This window comes from Olea europaea, chromosome 9 (genome assembly GCF_002742605.1).
Source record: "Olea europaea var. sylvestris chromosome 9, O_europaea_v1, whole genome shotgun sequence".
Lineage (NCBI taxonomy): Eukaryota > Viridiplantae > Streptophyta > Magnoliopsida > Lamiales > Oleaceae > Olea > Olea europaea.
In genome coordinates, this window is record NC_036245.1 from 7,965,848 (window position 1) to 7,992,192 (window position 26,345).

General features: G+C 35.6%; 1 protein-coding gene across 8 annotated transcripts in view; it reads right to left on the reverse strand.

Moving 5' to 3' along the window:
- Positions 1-1,126: 1,126 nt before the first annotated feature.
- Positions 1,127-26,345, reverse strand: part of LOC111399545 (CAAX prenyl protease 1 homolog) — a 39,188-nt gene continuing 13,969 nt past the window's right edge. For 3 of the 8 annotated variants that reach the window (XM_023026930.1, XM_023026929.1, XM_023026919.1), the window contains 2 exons: positions 6,387-6,593; positions 1,127-1,454 (listed from right to left, as the gene is read on the reverse strand). The gene's annotated coding sequence lies outside the window, so the exon portion shown is untranslated. The other 5 variants (XM_023026921.1, XM_023026923.1, XM_023026924.1 and 2 more) reach the window with 5 other exon arrangements.

A 26,345-nucleotide genomic window follows, 5' to 3' on the forward strand; every position in this document is an offset into this window, starting at 1 on the left:
TGTGTTTAGTACATTTCATAGTACCCTTGTATTTATTAAATTTTGGACAGTTTTGTTTGTGCAGGTGCTGCCTAACTATTACTTTGGGCAGGGTACTATCAGTCTATCCCTTTCATCGTATTTTTTGAATTTTTGTTATTAATCTTTAACATCTTGTGAAGCAAGAAAACACATTATTTGAAATTTTTGACCCTGAAAATTAATGCTTTAACTGATTTGGGGGTATCGATCCGGAAAAGAAAAAATATTAAAGGTTGAAAAGTCGAAATCAAATCGACTTCCCCTGTGATTTCTTTAAGAAATAAATAAATGAAGAAATTTACAAAAATGCTTTCATATATTTTAAATCGGTGAAATCGAAAACGAGTTAACGATTTTCATTTTTAAATTTGTTATTTAATTATTTTATGTTGGATAACTGGCACATGTCTAATTTTATATATTTTTAGATTTATACACAAATAAATGTTAAAAATTCATTATTCCAAATGAAAGTTAACTCGATAATAGTCTATTTAAAGCATAAACTTTTTCTCTGATTTTATTGACCATTAATATTTATAAAAAAAATATTAAACAAAAGACAGAAAAAATATGTATTAAATAAAAAAGACTGTCTTGTTAAAGTGTGTAATTTTTTTTTAGTATGCTTCTTATTAATGGAGTGTTTGAGATATATATACCACCCAAAATCGAATTCATCGTTGGGACTACTATGGTTTCTTGGCCTGCACACTTTCTCATTGTCCGATTTACCCTAAGGTTATGGACCCTAGAGTCTGCCATTAGCTGCGACATAATTTAGCTGTACTATCGAAAGCATCATCTGACTTGCGTTACTAATTACAATGAGGCCCTTGAGCAGCTCCGTGGCACCGTGTTCTAGGAAGACGCAGTTGCTTCAACTTTGTAAAATTAGTAATTAGATTATTATATAGCTAACAACTCATGACTTACTATTTAATAAGATCAAAACTTGAACAAATGGAAATTTATCAATAAATATAAATACGCTGCTCAAGAACACAGCAGGATGGTTGAGAAGGATAAATTTATTTATTTTTTATTTTTTATTTTTAAGACTCATTTCCCATATGCATAGTTCTCTGCAATGGTGGAATTTGGAGAAAAAAATATCACTCAATATGGTACAAAATAATAAGAATTTAAGAGGTATTTAGTGCCACGTACGTTCATCATTGAGGCCTATCTAACAAGGCTACAACAAGATGCACACAGTTTGCACAAATTCTCAAGATAAGCATACAGAACTCTGGAATCTGTTTTACTCTGAATGTTAATGAATTAAAAACAGAAATTAGTTTCTCACACTAGAAAAGTTCACAAAGGAAGAGTCATTGTGTAGATCTGGAGAAGCAGAAGCAATATATGATTGTTCTAGTGGCCTTTCAATCACTAAACTGGTAGGGACTGGTTCAAGTTCCTCAAACTTACTGCAAAGAAGAAATCAGAGAAAAATATAAGAATTGGAAGAATGCATTGAAATGAAATCCGAAGAAATACCAATACCAAGCATTGCCAAGAAGTACATATGCCATGAATGACAACATGTACCACTTAAAAAAACTACAGAGTCAAGTTTGAGATGGTGATCACAGCATGCAATTTTTGCTCCATTCCTTTCATAATCAAGGGTTTTAAGATTTCAAATCAGCTGTGGTTTTCGGTGGTCACCATCGGATGTACATTAGTAGTTTTATGTATTCTGTTATTTTCAGTAATAAGACAATATTCTAATTAAACTTTAAGTCGAGGGAATTGATTAGGAACCGATTACAACTCTACAACGATTTGGAATTATATCATCAGGATATTCATGTTAGATTGAAGAATATGTGTTCTAGAATTTTTCTCTCATAATTTCATTATACAGAGATTGAGGGACACATATAGTCGTCGGGGTGGGTCTATATTTGGCTACTTTTACTAATTATGCTAAAAGCTATAATTACAAGACTAATTTAAAGATTACAGGCACAATTAACTCTAATTTCACAGCTCATGCCAATACTCCTCCTCAAGTTGGTACATATAGATCTCTCATGCCCAACTTGTCGAGTGAGTTGTGAAAGTTCTTGCTACACACGGCTTTGGTAAGAACATCTGCTAATTGATCTTCAGATTTGACAAATGGGAAACGGATTATCTTGGCTTCCAGGTTCTCTTTGATAAAATGTCGATCTACCTCCACATGTTTTGTTCAATCGTGTTGTACGGGATTATGAGAGATATTGATGGCAGCCTTGTTTGGTCACAGAACAGATCCATTTCACAGTCTGGAGTGAAGCCAATTTCTGTCAATAGTCTTCTTAGCCAGAGGAGTTCACAAAGACCCTTAGCCATCCCACGAAATTCTGCTTCTGCACTTGATAGGGCTACTACCTGTTGTTTCTTACTTCTCTATGTCACCAAGTTTCCCCCAACAAATGTAAAATACCCTAAGGTGGACTTTCTATAGAGAATATTTCCTACCCAATCAGCATCTGTGTAGCCTTCAATTCTTAGATGATTATTCTTTGAGAGCATAAGTCCTTTTTCCAGGGGATGACTTTAGGCACCTGAGGAATTGGATCATTGCATCCATATGATCTTCACTTGGGAAATGCATGAATTGACTTACCACACTTGCCGCATAAGCAATATCGGGTCGTGTATGTAAGAGATAAATGAGCTTTCCAACCAATCTCTGGTACCTTCCTTTGTCAGTTGGCACTTGGTTGGGATATTCTCCAAGTTTGTGATTCTGGACAATTGGTGTATCTGTCGGTTTACATTCCAGTAGTCCAACTTCCGATAGTAGGTCTAGAGTATATTTTTGCTGAGAAAGAAATATACCTTCATACAGTGTTCGTTGTAGTTTACACATGACTCTGCTAGAGGTCGTCACATACCCTGGGCACATACCCCGAGAGAACATCCATATAGATCTCCTCTTCAAAATCTCCATGAAGGAAGGCATTCTTCACGTTAAACTGATGTAACGGCCAGTCCAAGTTTGCTGCAAGAGATAGGAGAACTCTAACAGTATTTAATTTGGTCACTGGTGAAAACGTCTCCTGATAATTTACCCCATATGTCTGTGTATAGCCTTTTGCCACTAGTCTAGCTTTGTAGCGCTCGATTGTTCCATCAGCTTTGTACTTGATAGAGAATACTCATTTGCACCCTACTGTCTTTTGCCCTTCGGGTAAAGAAACAAGGACCCAAGTCTCGTTCTACTCCAGCGCCTCCATTTCTTCCTTCATAGCTTGAACCCATCTTGAATCTTTCAATGCCTTGTTAATACTTGTAGGAATATGGTGCGAAGATAAATCATTTGCAAATTTCTTGAGTAGTTCAGAAAGTCTTTCTGTAGAGACACAATTTGCAATGGGATATTTCAATCTCCGTGACTTGATCTCAGGTGATTATCTACTCGGTGGTTTTCCACGATTATGCCTGAAAGGTAGCTCATAACCACAATCAACCTCATTATTTGAGATAAAAGGTGTAGTAGGAGAACTTACCTCGATGATATTCTCAGGAGGCGGGTGGGTAGGTACTGAGGAGTGGAGGGCTACTATTTCAGTTTCAGGAGCTTCAGGAGATATATCAAGAATCGGCTCTGTAACAAGTTCCTTATCAGTTGATTGAGTAGTAGTTGGTACCACTGTTTCTGTATTCTCAGTGCTACAAAACCAGTCAAACCTCATCCAATTTAGCCCTTCATCCCGTGTCTCCCCCTGAAAAGAAGAATTGGATGCAGGAGACAAAAATATACTGTTCTCGAGGAAAGTAACATCCATAGTAACATAGGTGCATCGAGTAGTCGGATCGTAACAGCAATAACCTTTCTGATGGATGGCATATCCCAAGAATAGGCACGTAAGAGCACACGGATCAAGCTTCATGCGTTGGTCTTTGTAGAGGTGAACAAGGCAACACATCCAAATATTCGAGGTGGAAGCATCAATGCCGTTGGTAAGATAACATAGGTTGACAGAGTTTGCAGTGGAGTCTTAAACTTGAGTACTTTGGATGGCATCCGATTGATTAGGTGCACAGCGGTAGTTATTGCATCAGACAAGTACGAACTTGGAACGTATGCCCCAAGTAGAAGTGCTCGAGCTGTTTCAAGAATGCGGCGATTTTTCCGCTCAGCTACACCATTCTGTTCAGGTGTCTGATGACATGATGCTTCATGAATCAATCCGTGATATTGAAAGTACTCACGAAACTGATGATTTACATACCACCGTTGTCAGACCTAAGGATCTGAAGCTTAGCTGAAAACTGAGTTCGGATCATCTCATGAAAAGATTGAAAAACAGTAAATACTTCATTTTTATGTTTCAATAAGTATAGCTAAGTCATTCGAGTACAATCATCAACAAAAATTACAAACCAGCAAAAACCAAATAGAGTAGGCTTTTGGGAAGGCCCCCACACATTAGAATGAACTAATGCAAATGGAACTTCACTCTTATTCATACGTAATGGATAGGGTACCCGATGACTTTTAGCTAAAATGCAAGTTTCACACTTAAAATTCGAAATAGATGTAACGCCCTGACCCCTTGTGGACTGGAACGCTACTTACTTTATTTAACTAACCGGTGATTTAGTTATAGGAGAATATGTTTTAGCGGAAGCTTAATTTTTACAATGATAATTTTAACAACAACCTTTCGAATACTTTAAATACAGAAACTTAATTTTTACAATGATAATTTTAACAACCTTTCGAATACTTAAAATAAAACACTGAATAAAAAAACAACGAAATGTAATTTATTTGAAGAAAACACAACTTGTTCTCGCGTTCAGCGTTATTCAAATACTTTAAAGAAATAATATTGAAAACGTTCACAAAAATAAATCTAAATAATTTGTTCATCGGCTTTTCCATGGACTCGTTGTACCACTCTCCATCTTTTCCATCATTCAGGCCCAAGGTAGAATCATATCAATTTGTAAAGAATGGGTTAAACCCAAGAGCTAAAAAAACTCAATAGATATTATTGGTGCATTTGTGATCAAACTATACATTTCAAAACTGTAACTTTAGAAACATTTTCATAGTAGGATTTTTGGTAGAATCCCAAACACGTAGAGTCATGACTTAACACGACACCTCGACCGGAAGTACATGCCGTACCCGGAGGTACCATTAGACATGGAGGTGTATGCCGTACCGGAGGTACCATTAGACATACAAACATTAACATAAATCTTCATTTGTTAGAAACTTATAACTTAATACGAATTAACATTTTGCACCTCTACCTATCTTGATTGATGTTTTGAACCTTGTTGAAAAAATGTACTCCTTTGATGTTTCAAAAAAAACACTCCGTTGAGAATTGATGCTTTGAAAACACTTCTTGATAGCACCAAAACTTCTAGGAAAAACTAATTTTCCTTTCTCTTTTTTCTAGACTTGAAAACTCTCTTTTATGTTTAGAAACTTTTGTCTTGGTGTGAAAAATGTGTATGCATTGGGGCCTATTTATAGGTGAAAATCTCACAACTTAAGGGCAAGTGAAGGGCCTAATACTCATTAATACGAGTATCATTTATGTGGGAGTTATAGGTTTAAGAAGGTGCTAGAAAATCGTGTAGGAATTTGACTTTTCATATTCCGCATACTTCGATTGATACTATACAACCTTTAGTATTTCTATCATAACTTCTTCTCCCGATATCCGATTGAGGTAATTCAAAGTGCGTTGGAAAGCTAACTCAAAGAGTTTCAACTTTTCTTTAGATATCATTTTCCAAATCGAATGTTTTCTATGTCATAAATGGGTCTCAAATGAGACTAAAAATCTTAAGTATAATTTAGCCATCCAATATTCATGTCTTAGTGCCACTAAGGTGTTTAAAATTATTTGGGGTTCTACAATAGATAATTCTGAAAATAACCAAATGAAGGATGACCTAGTCGACGATGCCAAAGCCAAATCTATTCTGATTTGGTATCACTCAGTTAACCAACATGATGTACTTGGCCCAAGCTAAAATCATCCATATAATAGTCCTCCCTCCCCCCCTTAGTACCACGCCCAATGATCTCCTTCGAGAGTATATCCTGAATAAGACAATATTCCGGGTGAATAAGTCTAGTACAATTGAGTTCTTTAGTGATCTGACTCACAGATATTAACTTGTAAGAAAGGGAAGGCACGAGTAAGGTAGCGATAACCTTACGGTACCAGCCCCTTTTACCGAAGAGATACCCCCATTGGCATTGGCAATGCTAGCCTGCCAAGGACGAGTATGTTGACAAAAATCTCGTGCATCAAATGTCATATGGTCAGTTGCCCTGGAATCAAGAATCCATGTATTACAATTCTTATTGTTCTTAGACTCGAGTAGAGCCATACCTGAATTTGAGGTGGGAGATTCGGTCAAAATGAGGGGCAAGTGTGGTTGTGCTACAGCAACTATTGCCTTACCAGTGTTGGCATCTTTAGTGTCGGCCATGGACAAACACGGAATACAACTCTCCGACCGAGTCAACCTGATGTTAGCATCTAATGAATTTTGAAGAATAGAAGACATGTCTTCTGATTCATTGTTTCCATATAGATCTGCCATTTCAATATTCCAACACTGTAATAAGATCACGACTTCATCCAAAAATAAATAAATAAATAAATTCCACAATTTGATAATTAGACTATTTCGGGTATTTTTCTGCCTTATCTTGAAAAAACCCAAGTCTGCAATCTCTAGAAAAATATGAAAATTAAATGGAATTAGACTCAAATTTATCCCTCAATTCAGCCCCAGTAGTCACCGACCTGTGTATATGTATAAATAGATTTTAGCTCCAAGAAACAGTCGCCCAGTGTCTCCAAAAACTGCTGTTTTTCTGTTTAGATCTTTATAATCCAAAGTAGCCGTCGACTTTATTTGTTTAGCAGCTCAATTCTCTGCCTCTTTTTTGTCCAATTCAGTAGCCTACTTTTAATGTTTGACTAGAAGAAAACTCCAATTTCCTCCGGCCGTGATTAGGGTTGTCAATGGATTGGATATGGAGCGGATCTGTCCAAATTCAATCTGATTCGATCTGTTAAGAAAAATTATTCGATCCTCTAATCCAACGGATATTTGATTGTTAAATCAATATCCGATTTGCTATGTTATCGACTATCCGATCCGAATTTTTTTTCCACCAATTTTTTCCAAAAAAAAAATAATATTTTAACTATCTTGATGTGCTCACCTAATATACCAGAAGGCTTAAATCAATTTTTTATCCAAGTGATGCTCCTTTAGTTCCTTTTAACGAAGATTTCTCTTGGAATGTTTTAATAATCTTCCTATGTGTGATGCTACATTTTCAAAGGGTACTTCTCTTCTAATGTTTTAGCGGTCTTTCAATGTGGGATATTACTCAATTATCAATTTTAAGTGTTTACTAGTTTATTTTATTATTTTTCACTAAAAATCATAGCCTTAACAAAATCAAAATAAAAAACAATATCAATTTTAATAAAGTAAATTATTTTTGGACATATTAATTATTAGTTTTTGATGTAATTACTATAGTTATTTTTATCTTATTTTAATTAATAAAAAAATTAAACCTCTTTGAATTTTTCAAGTAAAAATATTATACTATTATCTAATATTATTTATTATTTGAAAATTATGCGTAAAGCATAATATAAGTTTCAAAATGGAAAAAATTATATTTAATAAATTATGATATAATAAATAAAATATATAATATTGTTATAATAAATCGGATCGGATCGACATATGTCCATATTTGCTCTATTTAGTTAACGGATTATCGAATTCGGATCTTAATCGGATTATCGGATTGAAACCTTAAATCCATCTCCCATTAATTTCATCGAATTTGGATCAAAATTCAATCTATTGACAGCCCTAGCCGTGATTCCTCGTGCCTATCTCTTTATCCCAGATTCTAGTGGTTATACGACCAGTGCACTTGCTAGCACAGATTGGTCTAGCGGTCAGATTCCCGCTTTGATACCATGTTAGATTGAAGAATATGTGTTCTGTAATTTTTCTCTCATAATTTCATTATACAGAGATTGAAGAATGTGTTCCGTAATCTTTCTCGATTGATATTGCACTTGACCAACTACGGTGAGATATCTCACCGTTTCCTCATCTGGATAGACCGAATTGCACCTCCATTTTTCATTCCCAGCGCTTTTTCAACTGCTGCTTCAACTTTCAGATCTTCAGCACCATATATTGCAAGATCTTTTGCCAGATCTCTAATATCAAGCAATTTCCAGTCTGCCTCCCTGAACGCAGCCGCAATATAGGATTTATTGTCGTCGATGTTATGGCCAACAGGAATCTTCCTCTTTAGAAAGTTCACAAGTTTCAACGATAGAGCTTTGAACTCACAATTGTTTTCCATGACGAGAATTGAGATATTGAAAAATCAGTGCCTCTTCCCCTGTTGAGATAACGAGGGTATTTAAAAAATCATTCTGTTCTTTATTTTGTTTATCATCAGGGAATTTTGTGCTCAGACTGAAATTTATGATTTGACTATCCTATCCTACATCCTTAGTCATTTTTCCTTAATGGTTTTATCCTTAGTCACAGTGGTTGTTATGACCAATTTTTTTCGGGCCGAATGGAAATACCACCTTATGTTTGTGGAGGTTGTTGACCATTTTTATTTTGGGAGGAGTGAAGTACGGTTTGACACAAAATGTATTCATGATCGGAAGAAAGTAAGTGGACAGAGGAGAGTGATGCGAAAATAATAATAAAAGGTCTATCATTAACGGAAGTACCCAGAAAAACTACTAAACAAAAATCAATTCATTAACAAGTCTATCATTCAAATTAGAATTATGACTATCAAACAAGACTTGGACAATAAGTCAACAAAAATCAATTAAAACAAAAACAATATTTTAATCAATATATATCTTTCCTAATTGATATTGCATTTGACCGACTACGGTGAGATATCTCACCGTTTCTTCATCTTGGCAGACCCAATTACACCTCTATTTTTCATTCCCAACGTTTTTTCAACTGCTGTTTCAATTTTCAGATCTTCAGCACCAAATATTGTAAGATCTTTTTTCAAATCTCTAATATCAAGCCATTTCCTTTCCGTCTTCCCGAACGCAGCCGCAATGTAGGATTTCTTGTCGTCGATGTTATGGTCAACAAGAATCCTCCTCTTTAGAAAGTTCACAAGCTTCTAAACAATTTAAAAAGTCTAAATGTCTCGTAAAGTAAGAAACTTATAATATGATACGAATCCATACATTATCCCATGGTCATATATTGCTAAGGGCACGGTGCTTTTGATAAAAAGAGAGTTCCTATAGGTTTCCAAGTTAAAATATACACCATCACACTCTCCTCCTCCATCCTTTTCATAAAATATGCACCATCACACTTTCCTCTCCCATCCTTTTCAAACTTTTTTAGAAAAAGACAAATGCTTTGCCTATATATATGCATCCACCCTACGTTCACTCCACTGTTCCTCTTCAAGCATTTTCTCAAACATGAATATCTCTTTCACTATAAAACCTTCTTTCACAACTCAAAGATCAAAAACACATGTCCTAACCTCCAGAAATATGAGGTTGATTGCCCATTTCACAAGAAACGCTTGGTTACCACCACCATCACCATAGACAAAATCCATCTGGAAGAATGGATTAAAAGAGAAGATGGAGGTAGTAAGGGCATTGAGTTTGATGTCAATACACGGCACATTGTGGTTGAAGATGAGCAGACAAAATTTCTTGCCATATTGATTGTTGCAAGCGGATTTGATACTTTGATATATCAAAGAACAAGCGACCATCATGCAAACGACCGACGCTTCGTAGATTTACCACTGGCTTTTGAACTATCTAAGTAGGAACACTCTTGTATATCACAATATGAAGGAGAAAAATACACCTCTTGCAGCTTCCTTTCGAGAAAAAGATCGGGAATCATTTTAGATCCTAAATCTCGAGAAAGAATTTCACCGTCAATTTGATATTAACAAAATGGTCTAGAGGCAGCTGGGAACAAGAAAGACGATCTAGGACTTGAACAATCGGGATTTATGTCAGCTGGAGAATATAGAAATGATGGAATTTCTCACCATTGTTGGTCAACTAGAGTTCTATTTAGGAAAAATTTTCACCGATTAGCATTCTGACTGTGATTTCGTTGAAATTGTTGAAGGATAGTTTTTTTTTTTTACTAGGATTTGATTGAAACAGTGTAGGATAGATCGAAAGCGTAGTATTTTGACTAGGATAGGATAGTCAAATCATAGATTTCAATCTGAACACAAAATTCCCTGATGATAAACAAAATAAAGAACAGAATGATTTTTTAAATACCCTCGTTATCTCAACAGGGGAAGAGGCACTGATTTTTCAACATCTCAATCCTCGTCATGGAAAACAATCGTGAGTTCAAAGCTCCATCGTTGAAACTTGTGAACTTTCTAAAGAGGAGGATTCTTGTTGGCCACAACATCGACGACAAGAAATCCTATATTGCGGCTGCGTTCAGGAGGCAGACTAGAAATTGCTTGATATTAGAGATCTGGCAATATATGGTGCTGAAGATCTGAAAGTTGAAGCAGCAGTTGAAAAAGCGCTGGGAATGGAAATTGAAAGTGCAATTCGGTTTGTCCAGATGAAGAAACGGTGAGATATCTCACCGTAGTTGGTCAAGTGCAATATCAATTGAGAAAGATATATACTGATTAAAATATTGCATTCGTTTTAAATGATTTTTGTTGACTTTTTGTCCAAATCTTATTTGAAAGTCATAGTTCAAATTTGAATAAGACTTGTTGATGAATTGTTGATTTTTGTCCAGTAGTTCTTCTGGGTACTTTTGTTAATGTTTGACCTGTTATTATTATTTTCGCATCACTCTTATGTGTTCACTTACTTTCTTCTGATCATGAATACCTTTTGTGTCAAACTGCACTTCACCCCTCCCAAAATAAAAATTGTCAACAACCTCCACAAACATAAGGTTGTATTTCCATCCGACTCAAAAAAATTGATCATAACAACCACTGTGACTAAAGATAAAATCATTATGGAAAAATGACTAAGGATGGAGGAGGATAGTCAAATTATAGGCTTCAATCTGAACACAAAATTTCCTGAGGATAAAAAAATTAAAAAACAGAATGATTTTTTAAATACCCTCGTTATCTCAGCAGGGGAAGAGACACTGATTTTTCAACATTTCAATCCTCATCACGGAAACAATCGTGAGTTGAAAGCTCCATCGTTGAAGCTTGTGAACTTTCTAAGGAGGAGAATTCTTGTTGGCCATAACATCGACGATAAGAAATCCTACATTACGGCTGCGTTCAGGGAGGGCAGACTGGAAATTGCTTGATATTAGAGATTTGACAAAAGATCTTGCAATATATGGTGCTAAAGACTGAAACTTTAAGCAGTAGTTGAAAAAAAGCTGGAAATGATAAATGGAATATGGAGGTGCAATTGAGTCTGCCCAGATGAAAAAATTAGTATGGTTTTGGGCCGAGTATGAATGACTTTTTAAAAATTTGAATTTCAAACGAATTCTTCTAAAAAATGCCACTGACTTTCTTCCATTTCTTTTTTCTGTTTTTTTTTTACACCCATTTTCCACCTCATCGTGTCAAAAATTGTGGTCAAGTAGTTTTATCCATCTTTCCCAATCGATATTGCATTTGACCAACTACGGTGAGATATCTCACCGTTTCTTCATCTTGGCAGACCCAATTGCACCTCCATATTTCATTTTTCATTTCCAGCGCTTTTTCAACTGCTGCTTCAAGTTTTAGATCTTCAGCACCATATATTGTAAGATCTCTAATACCAAGCAATTTCCTGTCTGTCTTCCCGAATACAGCCGCAATGTAGGATTTCTTGTCGTCGATATTATGGCCAACAAGAATCATCTTCTTTAGAAAGTTCACAAGTTTCAACGATGAAATTTTGAAATCACGATTGTTTTCATGATGAGGATTGAAATGCTGAAAAATCAGTGTCGCTTCCCCTGCTGAGATAACGAGGGTTTTTTAAAAGTCATTCTGTTTTTTATTTTTTTATCCTCAAAAAATTTTGTGTTCAGATTGAAGCCTATGATTTCACTATCCTCCTCCATCTTTAGTCATTTTTCCATAATAGTTTTATCTTTAGTCACAGTGGTTGTTAGGACCAATTTTTTTCGGGTCGAATGGAAATACAACCTTATATTTGTGGAGGTTGTTGGTTATTTTTATTTTGGGAGGGATGAAGTACAGTTTGACACAAAAGGTATTCATGATCGGAAGAAAGTAAGTGGACAGAGGAGAGTGATGCGAAAATAATAATAAAAGGTCTATCATTAATAGAAGTACCCAAAAAAACTACTGAATAAAAATCAACAATTCATTAACAAGTCTTTCCTTCAAATTAGAACTATGACTATCAAACAAGACTTGGACAATAAGTCAACAAAAATCATTTAAAACAAAAACAATATTTTAATCAATATATATCTTTCCTAATTAATATTGCATTTGACCGACTACGGTGAGATATCTCACTGTTTCTTCATCTTGGTAGACCCAATTACACCTCCATTTTAAATTCCCAGCGCTTTTTCAATTGCTACTTCAATTTTCAGATTTTCAACACCAAATATTGCAAGATCTTTTTTCAAATCTCTAATATCAAGCAATTTCCTGTCCGTCTTCTCGAACGCAGCCGCAATGTAGGATTTCTTGTCGTGATGTTATGGTCAACAAGAATCCTCCTCTTTCGAAAGTTCACAAGCTTCTAAACAATTTAAAAAGCCTAAATGCCTCGTAAAGCAAGAAACTTATAATATGATGCGAATCCATACATTATCCCATGGTCATATATTGCTAAGGGCACGGTGCTTTTGATAAAAAGAGAGTTCCTATAAGTTTCCAAGTTAAAATATACACCATCACACTCTCCTCCTCCATCCTTTTCATAAAATATACACCATCACACTTTCCTCTCCCATCCTTTTCAAACTTTTTAAAAAAAAAGACAAATGCTTTGCCTATATATACATCCGCCCTCTGTTCACTCCACTGTTCCTCTTCAAGCATTTTCCCAAACATAAATATCTCTTTCACTATAAAACCTTCTTTCACAACTCAAAGATCAAAAACACATCCTAACCTCCAGAAATATGAGGTTGATCGCCCATTTCAAAAGAAACGCTTGGTTACCACCACCATTACCACAGACAAAATCCATCTGGAAGAATGGATTAAAAGAGAAGATGGAGGTAGTAACGGAATTGGATTCGATGTTAATACACGGCACATTGTGGTTGAAGATGAACAGACAAAATTTCTTACCACATTAGTTGTTGCAAGCGGATTTGATATTTTGATATATCAAAGAACGAGCGACCATCATGCAAACGACCGACGCTCTGTAGATTTACCACTGAGGCTTTTGAACTATCTAAGCAGGAACACTCTTGTATGTCACAATATGAAGGAGAAAAATGCATCTCTTGCAACTTCCTTTCGAGAAAAAGATCGAGAATCATTTCAGATTCTAGATCTCTAGAAAGAATTTCACCGTCAATTTGATATTGACAAAATGATCTAGAGACAGCTGGGAACAAGAAAGACAATCTGGTACTTGAACAATCAGGATTTATGTCAGCTGGAGGATATAGAAATGGTGGAATTTCTCACCATTGTTGGTCAACTGGAGTTCTATTTAGGAAAAATTTTCACCGATTAGCATTCTGACTTGAATTTGTTGAAATTATTGAAGGATAATTTTTTTTTTTACTAGAATTTGATTGAAACAGTGTAGAATAGGTTGAAAGCGTGGTATTTTGACTATGATAGGATAGTCAAATCATAGACTTCAATTTGATCACAAAATTCCCTGATGATAAACAAAATAAAGAACAGAATGATTTTTTAAATACCCTCGTTATCTCAACAAGGGAAGAGGCACTGATTTTTTAACATCTCAATCCTCGTTATGGAAAACAATCGTGAATTCAAAACTCCATCGTTGAAACTTGTGAACTTTCTAAAGAGGAGGATTCTTGTTGGCCACAACATCGACGACAAAAAATCCTATATTGCGGCTGCGTTCAGGGAGGCAAACTGGAAATTGCTTGATATTAGAGATCTGGCAAAAGCTCTTGCAATATATGATGCTGAAAATCTGAAAGTTGAAGCAGCAGTTGAAAAAGCACTGGGAATGGAAATTGGAGGTGTAATTGGGTCTGTCCAGATTAAGAAACGGTGAGATATCTCACCGTACTTGGTCAAGTGCAATATCAATTGAGAAAGATATATACTGATTAAAATATTGTATTTGTTTTAAATAATTTTTGTTGACTTTTTGTCCAAATTTTATATGAAAGTCATAATTCTAATTTGAATGAGAGATTTGTTGATGAATTATTGATTTTTGTCCAGTAGTTCTTCTGGATACTGTTGTTAATGATAGACCTTTTATTATTATTTTCGCATCACTCTCATGTGTCCACTTACTTTCTTCCGATCATGAATACCTTTTGTGTCAAACTGCACTTCACCCCTCCCAAAATAAAAATGGTCAGCAACCTCCACAAACATAAGGTTGTATTTCCATTTGACTCAAAAAAATTGGTCATAACAACCACTGTAACTAAAGATAAAATCATTATGAAAAAATGGCTAAGGATGGAGGAGGATAGTCAAATCATAGGTTTCAATCTGAACACAAAATTCCCTGAGTATAGAAAAATTAAAAAACAAAATGATTTTTTAAATACCCTCGTTATCTCAGCAGGGGAAGAGGCACTGATTTTTCAACATTTCAATTCTCATCACGGAAACAATCGTGAGTTGAAAGCTCCATCGTTGAAACTTGTGAACTTTCTAAGGAGGAGGATTCTTGTTGGCCATAACATCGACGCCAAGAAATCCTACATTACGACTGCGTTCAGGGAGGGTAGACTGGAAATTGCTTGATATTAGAAATCTGACAAAAGATCTTGCAATATATGGTGCTAAAAACTGAAACTTTAAGCAGTAGTTGAAAAAACGCTGGGAATCATAAATGGAATATGGAGGTGCAATTGAGTCTGCCCAAATGAAAAAATTGGTATAGTTTTGGGCCGAGTATAAGTGACTTTTTAAAAATTTGAATTTCAAACGAATTCTTCTAAAAAACGCCACGGGCTTTCTTCCATTTCTTTTTTTTGTTTTTTTACACCCATTTTCCACCTCATCATGTCAAACCCTGTGTCAAAGATTGTAGTCAAGTAGTTTTATCCATCTTTCCCAATTGATATTGCATTTGACCAACTACAGTGAGATATCTCACCGTTTCTTCATCTTGGCAGGCCTAATTGCACCTCCATTTTTCATTCTCAGCGCCTCTTCAACTGCTGTTTCAAGTTTTAGATTTTCAGCACCATATATTGTAAGATCTTTTGTAAGATCTCTAATACCAAGCAATTTCCTATCTGTCTTCCCGAATGCAGCCGCAATGTAGGATTTCTTGTCGTCGATATTATGGCCAACAAGAATCATCTTCTTTAGAAAGTTCACAAGTTTCAACGATGAAATTTTGAAATCACGATTGTTTCCATGATGAGGATTGAAATGCTGAAAAATCAGTCTCTTCCCCTGCTGAGATAACGAGGGTATTTAAAAAGTCATTCGATTTTTTTTTTTTATCCTCGAAGAATTTTGTGTTCAGATTGAAGCCTATGATTTGACTATCCTCCTCCATCCTTAGTCATTTTTCCATAATGTTTTTATCCTTAGTTACTGTGGTTGTTATGACCAATTTTTTTTCGAACCGAATGAAAATACAACCTTATATTTGTGGAGGTTGTTGCCTATTTTTATTTTGGGAGGGGTGAAGTACGGTTTGACACAAAAGGTATTCATGATCGGAAGAAAGTAAGTCGACAAAGGAGAGTGATGCGAAAATAATAATAAAAGGTCTATCATTAACAGAAGTACCCAGAAAAATTACTGAACAAAAATCAACAATTCAATAACAAGTTTCTCATTCAAATTAGATCTATGACTATCAAACAAGATTTAGACAATAAGTCAACAAAAATCAATTAAAACAAAAACAATATTTTAATCAGTATATATCTTTCTCAATTGATATTGCACTTGACCAACTACGGTGAGATATCTCACCGTTTCTTCATCTGGACAGACCCAATTGCACATCCAATTGCCATTCCCAGCGCTTTTTCAACTGCTACTTCAACTTTCAGATCTTCAACACCATATATTGCAAGATCTTTTGCCATATCTATAATATCAAGCAATTTCCAGCCTGCCTCCCTTAACGCAGCCGCAATATAAGATTTCTTGTCGTCGATGTTATGGCCAACAAGAATCCTCCTCTTTAGAAAGTTCACAAACTTCAACGATGGAGTTTTGAACTCACGATTATTTTCCATGAAGAGGATTGAGATGTTGAAAAATCAGTGCCTATTCCCCTGTTGAGATAACGAGGGTATTTAAAAAACCATTCTATTCTTTATTTTGTTTATCATCAGGGAATTTTGTACTCGGATTGAATCCTATGATTTGACTATCCTATCCTAGTCAAAATACTACGCTTTCAACCTATCCTACACTATTTCAATCAAATCCTAGTAAAAAAGAAACTATCCTTCAACAATTTCAACAAAATCACAGTCAGAATGCTAATCGGTGAAAATTTTTCCGAAATAGAACTCCAGTTGACCAACAATGGTGAGAAATTCCACCATTTCTTTATCCTCCAGCTGACATAAATCCTGATTGTTCAAGTCCCAGATCGTCTTTCTTGTTCCCAACTGCCTCTAGACCATTTTGTCAATGTCAAATTGACGGTGAAATTCTTCCTCGAGAATTCCCGATCTTTTTCTCGAAAGGAAGCTGCAAGAGATGCATTTTTCTCCTTCATATTGTGACATACAAGAGTGTTCATGTTTAGATAGTTCAAAAGCCTCAGTGGTAAATCTACGAAGCGTCGGTCGTTTGCATGATTGTCGCTCGTTCTTTGATATATCAAAGTATCAAATCCGCTTGCAACAACTAATGTGGTAAGAAATTTTGTCTGTTCATCTTCAACCACAATGTGCCGTGTATTGACATCGAACCCAATGCCCTTACTACCTCCATCTTCTCTTTTAATCAATTCTTCCAGACGGATTTTGTCTGTGGTGATGGTGGTAGTAACCAAGCGTTTCTTGTGAAATGGGCAATCAACCTCATATTTCTGGAGGTTAGGACATGTGTTTCTTATCTTTGAGTTGTGAAAGAAGGTTTTATAGTGAAAGAGATATTCATGTTTGAGAAAATGCTTGAAGAGGAACAGTGGAGTGAACGGAGGGTGGATGTATATATAGGCAAAGCATTTGTCTTTTTCTGAAAAAGACGGGAGAGGAAAGTGTGATGGTGTATACTTTATGAAAATGATGGAGGAGGAGAGTGTGATGGTGTATATTTTAACTTGGAAACCTATAGGAACTCTCTTTTTATCAAAAGCACCTTGTCCTTAGCAATATATGACCATGGGATAATGTATGGATTCGCATCATATTATAATTTTCTTGCTTTACGAGGCATTTAGGCTTTTTAAATTGTTTAGAAGCTTGCGAACTTTCTAAAGAGGAGGATTCTTGTTGGCCATAACATCGACGACAAGAAATCCTACATTGCAGCTGCGTTCGGGAAGACGGACAAAAATTGCTTGATATTAGAGATTTGAAAAAAGATCTTACAATATTTGATGCTGAAGATCTAAAAATTGAAGCAGCAGTTGAAAAAGCGCTGGGAATAGAAAATGGAGGTGTAATTGTGTCCCGAGATGAAGAAACGGTGAGATATCTCATCGTAGTTGGTCAAATGCAATATCAATTGGAAAAGATATATACTGATTAAAATATTATTTTTGTTTTAAATGATTTTTATTGACTTATTGTCCAACTCTTATTTGATAATCATAGCTCTAATTTGAAGGAGAGATTTGTTAATGAATTGTTGATTTTTGTTCAGTAGTTTTTCTGGGTACTTCTGTTAATGATAGACCTTTTATAATTATTTTCGCATCACTCTCCTCTGTCCACTTACTTTCTTCCGATCATGAATACCTTTTGTGTCAAACCGTACTTCACCCCCCCCAAAATAAAAATGGCCAACAACCTCCACAAACATAAGGTTGTATTTCCATTCGACCCGAAAAAAATTGATCATAACAACCACTGTGACTAAGGATAAAATCATTATGGAAAAATGACTAAGGATGGAGGAGGATAGTCAAATTATAGACTTCAATCTGAACACAAAATTCTCCGAGGATAAAAAAATAAAAAACAGAACGACTTTTTAAATACCCTCGTTATCTCAGCAGGGGAAGAGGCACTGATTTTTCAACATTTCAATCCTCATCATGGAAACAATCGTGACTTCAAAACTTCATCGTTGAAATTTGTGAACTTTCTAAAGAAGATGATTCTTGTTGGCCATAATATCGACAACAAGAAATCCTACATTGCGGCTGCGTTCGGGAAGACGGACAGGAAATTGCTTGATATTAGAGATTTGAAAAAAGATCTTGTAATATTTGGTGCTGAAGATCCGAAAATTGAAGCAACAGTTGAAAAAGCGCTGGGAATAAAAAATGGAGGTTTAATTGTGTCTCCCGAGATGAAGAAACGATGAGATATCTCAACGTAGTTGGTCAAATGCAATATCAATTGGGAAAGATATATACTAATTAAAATATTATTTTTGTTTTAAATGATTTTTATTGACTTATTGTTCAAATCTTGTTTGATAGTCATAATTCTAATTTGAAGAAGAGACTTGTTAATGAATTGTTGATTTTTGTTCAGTTGTTTTTCTGGGTACTTCTGTTAATGAAAGACATTTTATTATTATTTTTCCATCACTCTCCTCTGTCCACTTACTTTCTTCCAATCATGAATATCTTTTGTGTCAAACCGTACTTCACCACTCCCAAAATAAAAATGGCCAACAACCTCCACAAACATAAGGTTGTATTTTCATTCGACCCGAAAAAAAATTGATCATAACAACCACTGTGACTAAGAGGAGGATAGTCAAATCATAGGCTTCAATCTGAACACAAAATTCTCTGAGGATAAAAAAATAAAAAACAGAATGACTTTTTAAATACCCTCGTTATCTCAGCAGGGGAAGAGGCACTGATTTTTCAACATTTCAATCCTCATCATGGAAACAATCGTGATTTCAAAACTTCATCGTTGAAACTTGTGAACTTTCTAAAGAAGATGATTCTTGTTGGCCATAACATCGACGACAAGAAATCCTACATTGCGGCTGCATTCCGAAAGACAGACAGAAAATTGCTTGATATTAGAGATCTTACAATATATGGTGCTGAAGATCTAAAACTTGAACCAGCAGTTGAAAAAACGCTGGGAATGAAAAATGGAGGTGCAATTGGGTCTGCCAAGATGAAGAAACGGTGAGATATCTCACTGTAATTGGTCAAATGCAATATCAATTGGGAAATATGGATAAAACTACTTGACCACAATCTTTGACACAAGGCTTGACACGATGAGGTGGAAAATGGGTGTAAAAAAAACAGAAAAAAGAAATGGAAGAAAGTCAGTGGCGTTTTTTAGAAGAATTCATTTGAAATTCAAATTTTTAAAGTCACTTGTACTCGGCCCAAAACCATACCAATTTCTTCATTTGGGCAGACTCAATTGCACCTCCATATTCCATTTATCATTCCCCGCGTTTTTCAACTACTGCTTAAAGTTTCGGCTTTCAGCACCATATATTGCAAGATCTTTTGTCAGATCTCTAATATCAAGCAATTTCCAATCTGCCCTCCCTGAACGCAGCCGTAATGTAGGATTTCTTGTCGTCGATGTTATGGCCAACAAGAATCCTCCTCTTTAGAAAGTTCACAAGCTTCAACGATGGATCTTTCAACTCACGATTGTTTCCGTGATGAGGATTGAAGTGTTGAAAAATCAGTGCCTCTTCCCCTGCTGAGATAACGAGAGTATTTAAAAAATCATTCTGTTTTTTAATTTTTTTATTCTCAGGGAATTTTGTGTTCAGATTGAAGCCTATGATTTGACTATCCTCCTCCATCCTTAGCCATTTTTCCATACTGATTTTATCTTTAGTTACAGTGGTTGTTATGACCAATTTTTTTGAGCCGAATGGAAATACAACCTTATGTTTGTGGAGGTTGCTGACCATTTTTATTTTGGGAGGGGTGAAGTGCAATTTGACACAAAAGGTATACATGATCGGAAGAAAGTAAGTGGACAGATGAGAGTGATGCGAACCAGAAGTACTGGACAAAAATCAACAATTCATCAACAAGTCTCTCATTCAAATTAGAACTATGACTTTCAAATAAGATTTGGACAAAAAGTCAACAAAAATCATTTAAAACAAATACAATATTTTAATCAGTATATATCTTTCTCAATTGATATTGCACTTGACCAACTACAGTGAGATATCTCACCGTTTCTTCATCTGAACAGACCCAACTGCATCTCCAATTTCCATTCCCAGCGCTTTTTTAACTGCTGCTTCAACTTTCAGATCTTCAACACCATATATTGCAAGATCTTTTGCCATATCTCTAATATCAAGCAATTTTCAGTCTGCCTCCCTGAACGCGGCCGCAATATAGAATTTCTTGTCGTCGATGTTATGGTCAACAAGAATCCTCCTCTTTGGAAAGTTCACAAGCTTCAACGATGGAGTTTTGAACTCTCGATTGTTTTCCATGACGAGGATTGAGATGTTGAAAAATCAGTGCCTCTTCCCCTATTGAGATAACGAGGGTATTTAAAAAATCATTGTGTTCTTTATTTTGTTTATCATCAGGGAATTTTGTGCTCAGATTGAAACCTATGATTTGACTATTCTGTCCTAGTCAAAGTACTACGCTTTCAACCTATCCTACACTGTTTCAATCAAATCCTAGTAAAAAAGAAACTATCCTTCAACAATTTCAACAAAATCACAGTCAGAATGCTAATCGATGAAAATTTTTCCTAAATAGAACTCCAGTTGACCAACAATGGTGAGAAATTCCACCATTTGTTTATCCTCCAGCTGACATAAATCCTGATTGCTCAAGTTCCAGATCGTCTTTCTTGTTCCCAGCTGCCTCTAGACCGTTTTGTCAATGTCGAATTGAGGGTGAAATTCTTCCTCGAGATCTAGGATCTGAAATGATTCTCGATCTTTTTCTCGAAAGGAAGTTGCAAGAGATGCATTTTTCTCTTTCATATTGTGACACACAAGAGTTCCTGCTTAGATAGTTCAAAAGCCTCGGTGGTAAATCTACGAAGCATCGGTTGTTTGCATGATGGTCGCTCGTTCTTTAATATATCAAAGTATTAAATCCGCTTGCAACAACCAATGTGGTAAGAAATTTTGTCTGTTCATCTTCAACCACAATGTGCCGTGTATTGACATCGAACCCAATGCCCTTACTACCTCCATCTTCTCTTTTAATCAGTTCTTCCAGATGGATTTTGTCTGTGGTGATGGTGGTGGTAACCAAGCGTTTCTTATGAACTGGGCAATCAACCTCATATTTCTGGAGGTTAGGACATGTGTTTTTTATCTTTGAGTTGTGAAAGAAGGTTTTACAGTGAAAGAGATATTCATGTTTGAGAAAATGCTTGAAGAGGAACAGTGGAGTGAACGGAGGGTGGATGTATATATAGGCAAAGCATTTGTCTTTTTCTAAAAAAGTTTGCAAACGACGGGAAAGGAAAGTGTGACGGTGTATACTTTATGAAAATGATGGAGGAGGAGAGTGTGATGGTGTATTTTTTAACTTGGAAACCTATAGGAACTCTCTTTTTATCAAAAGCACCGTGTCCTTAGCAATATATGACTGTGGGATAATGTATGGATTCGCATCATATTATAAGTTTATTGCTTTACGAGACATCCTACATTGCGGCTGCGTTCGGGAAGACGGACAGGAAATTGCTTGATATTAGAGATTTGAAAAAAGATCTTGCAATATTTGCTGCTGAAAATCTGAAAATTGAAGCAGCGGTTGAAAAAGCGCTGGGAATGGAAAATGGAGGTGTAATTGTCTCCCGAGATGAAGAAACGGTGAGATATCTCACCGTAGTTGGTCAAATGCAATATCAATTGGGAAAGATGGATAAAACTACTTAAAATATTATTTTTGTTTTAAATGATTTTTATTGACTTATTGTCCAAATCTTGTTTGATAATCATAGTTCTAATTTGAAGAAGAGACTTGTTAATTAATTGTTGATTTTTGTTCAGTAGTTTTTCTAGGTACTTCTGTTAATGATAGACCTTTTATTATTATTTTCGCATCACTCTCCTCTGTCCACTTACTTTCTTCCGATCATGAATACCTTTTATGTCAAACCGTACTTCACCCCTTCAAAAATAAAAATGGTCAACAACCTCCACAAACATAATGTTGTATTTCCATTCGACCCGAAAAAAATTGATCATAACAATCACAGTGACTAAGGATAAAACCATTATAGAAAAATGACTAAAGATGGAGAAGGATAGTCAAATCATAGGCTTCAATCTGAACACAAAATTCTTCGAGGATAAAAAAAATAAAAAACAAAACGATTTTTTAAATACCCTCGTTATCTCAGCAGGGGAAGAGGCATTGATTTTTCAACATTTCAATCCTCATCATGGAAACAATCGTGATTTCAAAACTTTAATCGTTGAAGTTTGTGAACTTTCTAAAGAAGATGATTCTTGTTGGCCATAATATCGACGACAAGAAATCCTACATTGCGGCTGCATTCGGGAAGACAGACAGGAAATTGCTTTGTATTAGAGATCTTACAAAAGATCTTACAATATATGGTGCTAAAGATTTAAAACTTGAACCAGCAGTTGAAAAGGCGCTGGGAATGTAAGATGGAGGTGCAATTGGGTCTGCCAAGATGAAGAAATGGTGAGATATCTCACTGTAGTTGGTCAAATGCAATATCAATTTGGAAAAATGGATAAAACTACTTGACCACAATCTTTGACACAAGGCTTGACACGATGAGGTGGAAAATAGGTGTAATAAAAAACAGAAAAAAGAAATGGAAGAAAGTCAGTGACGTTTTTCAAACAAATTCATTTGAAATTCAAATTTTTAAAAAGTCACTTATACTCGGCCCAAAGCCATACAAATTTCTTCATTTGAGTAGATTCAATTGCACCTCCATATTCCATTTATCATTCCCAGCGTTTTTTCAACTACTGCTTATAGTTTCGGCACCATATATTGCAAGATCTATTGTCAGATCTCTAATATCAAGCAATTTTCAATCTGCCCTCCCTGAACGCAGCCGTAATGTAGGATTTCATGTCGTCGATGTTATGGCCAACAAGAATCCTCCTCTTTAGAAAGTTCACAAACTTCAACGATGGAGCTTTCAACTCACGATTGTTTCCGTGATGAGGATTGAAATGTTGAAAAATCAGTGCCTCTTCCCCTACTGAGATAACGAGGGTATTTAAAAAATCATTCTATTTTTTAATTTTTTTTATCCTCAGAAAATTTTGTGTTCAGATTGAAGCCTATGATTTGACTATCCTCCTCCATCCTTAGCCATTTTTCCATACTGATTTTATCCTTAGTCACAGTGGTTGTTATGACCAATTTTTTTGAGCCGAATGGAAATACAACCTTATGTTTGTGGAGGTTGCTGACCATTTTTATTTTGAGAGGGGTGAAGTGCAGTTTGACACAAAAGGTATTCATGATCGCAAGAAAGTAAGTGGATAGATAAGAGTGATGCGAAAATAATAATAAAAGGTCTATCATTAACAAAAGTGCCCAGAAGAACTACTGGACAAAAATCAACAATTCATCAACAAGTCTCTCATTCAAATTAGAACTATGACTTTCAAATAAGATTTGGACAAAAAGTCAACAAAAATCATTTAAAACAAATACAATATTTTAATCAGTATATAGATTTCTCAATTGATTTTGCACTTGACCAACTACGGTGAGATATCTCACCGTTTCTTCATCTGGACAGACCCAATTGCACCTCCAATTTCCATTCTCAGCGCTTTTTCAACTGCTGCTTCAATTTTCAGATCTTCAGCACCATATATTGCAAGATTTTTTGCCATATCTCTAATATCAGGCAAATTTCCAGTCTGCCTCCCTGAACGCAGCCGCAATATAGGATTTTTTGTCGTCGACGTTATGGCCAACAAGAATCCTCCTCTTTAGAAAGTTCACAAGCTTCAACGATGGAGTTTTGAACTCACGATTATTTTACATGACGAGGATCGAGATGTTGGAAAATCAGTGTCTCTTCCCCTGTTGAGATAACGAGGGTATTTAAAAAATCATTGTGTTCTTTATTTTGTTTATCATCAGGGAATTTTGTGCTCAGATTGAAACCTATGATTTGACTATTCTGTCCTAGTCAAAGTACTACGCTTTCAACCTATCCTACACTGTTTCTATCAAATCCGAGTAAAAAAGAAACTATCCTTCAACAATTTCAACAAAATCACAGTCAGAAGGCTAATCGGTGAAAAATTTTCCTAAATAGAACTCCAGTTGACCAACGATGGTGAGAAATTCAACCATTTCTTTATCCTCCAGCTGACATAAATCCTGATTGTTCAAGTCCCAGATCGTCTTTCTTGTTCCCAGCTGCCTCTAGACAGTTTTGTCAATGTCGAATTGAGGGTGAAATTCTTCCTCGAGATCTAGGATCTGAAATGATTCCCGATCTTTTTCCCGAAAGGAAGCTGCAAGAGATGCATTTTTCTCCTTCATATTGTGACATACAAAAGTTCCTGCTTAGATAGTTCAAAAGCCTCGGTGGTAAATCTACGAAGCGTCGGTCGTTTGCATGATTGTCGCTTGTTCTTTGATATATCAAAGTATCAAATCCGCTTGCAACAACCAATGTGGTAAGAAATTGTCTGTTCATCTTCAACCACAATGTGCCGTGTATTGACATCGAACCCAATGCCCTTACTACCTCCATCTTCTCTTTTAATCAATTCTTCCAGACGGATTTTGTCTGTGGTGATGGTGGTGGTAACCAAGCGTTTCTTGTGAAATGGGCAATCAACCTCATAATTCTGGAGGTTAGGACATGTGTTTCTTATCTTTGAGTTGTGAAAGAAGGTTTTATAGTGAAAGAGATATTCATGTTTGAGAAAATGCTTGAAGAGGAACAGTGGAGTGAACGGAGGGTGGATGTATATATAGGCAAAGCATTTGTCTTTTTCTGAAAAAGACGGGAGAGGAAAGTGTGATGGTGTATACTTTATGAAAATGATGGAGGAGGAGAGTGTGATGGTGTATATTTTAACTTGGAAACCTATAGGAACTCTCTTTTTATCAAAAGCACCTTGTCCTTAGCAATATATGACCATGGGATAATGTATGGATTCGCATCATATTATAAGTTTATTGCTTTACGAGGCATTTAGGCTTTTTAAATTGTTTAGAAGTTTGCGAACTTTCTAAAGAGGAGGATTCTTGTTGGCTATAACATCGACGACAAGAAATTCTACATTGCGGCTGCGTTCGGGAAGACGTACAGGAAATTGCTTGATATTAGAGATTTGAAAAAAGATCTTGCAATATTTGGTGCTGAAAATCTGAAAATTGAAGCAGCAGTTGAAAAAGCGCTGGGAATGGAAAATGGAGGTGTAATTGTGTCTCCCGAGATGAAGAAACGGTGAGATATCTCACCGTAGTTGGTCAAATGCAATATCTATTGGGAAAGATATATACTGATTAAAATATTATTTTTGTTTTAAATAATTTTTATTGACTTATTGTCCAAATCTTGTTTGATAGTCATAGTTCTAATTTGAAGAAAAGACTTGTTAATGAATTGTTGATTTTTATTCATTAGTTTTTCTGGGTATTTCTGTTAATGATAGATCTTTTATTATTATTTTCGCATCACTCTCCTCTGTCCACTTTCTTCCGATCATGAATACCTTTTGTGTCAAACCGTACTTCACCTCCCCCAAAATAAAAATGGCCAACAACCTCCACAAACATAAGGTTTTATTTCCATTTGACCCGAAAAAAATTGATCATAACAACCACTGTAACTAAAGATAAAACCATTATGGAAAAATGACTAAGGATGGAGGAGGATAGTCAAATCATAGGCTTCAATCTGAACACAAAATTCTCCGAGGATAAAAAAAATAAAAAACAGAATGACTTTTTAAATACCCTCGTTATCTCAGCAGAGGAAGAGGCACTGATTTTTCAACATTTCAATCCTCATCATGGAAACAATCGTGATTTCAAAACTTCATCGTTGAAGCT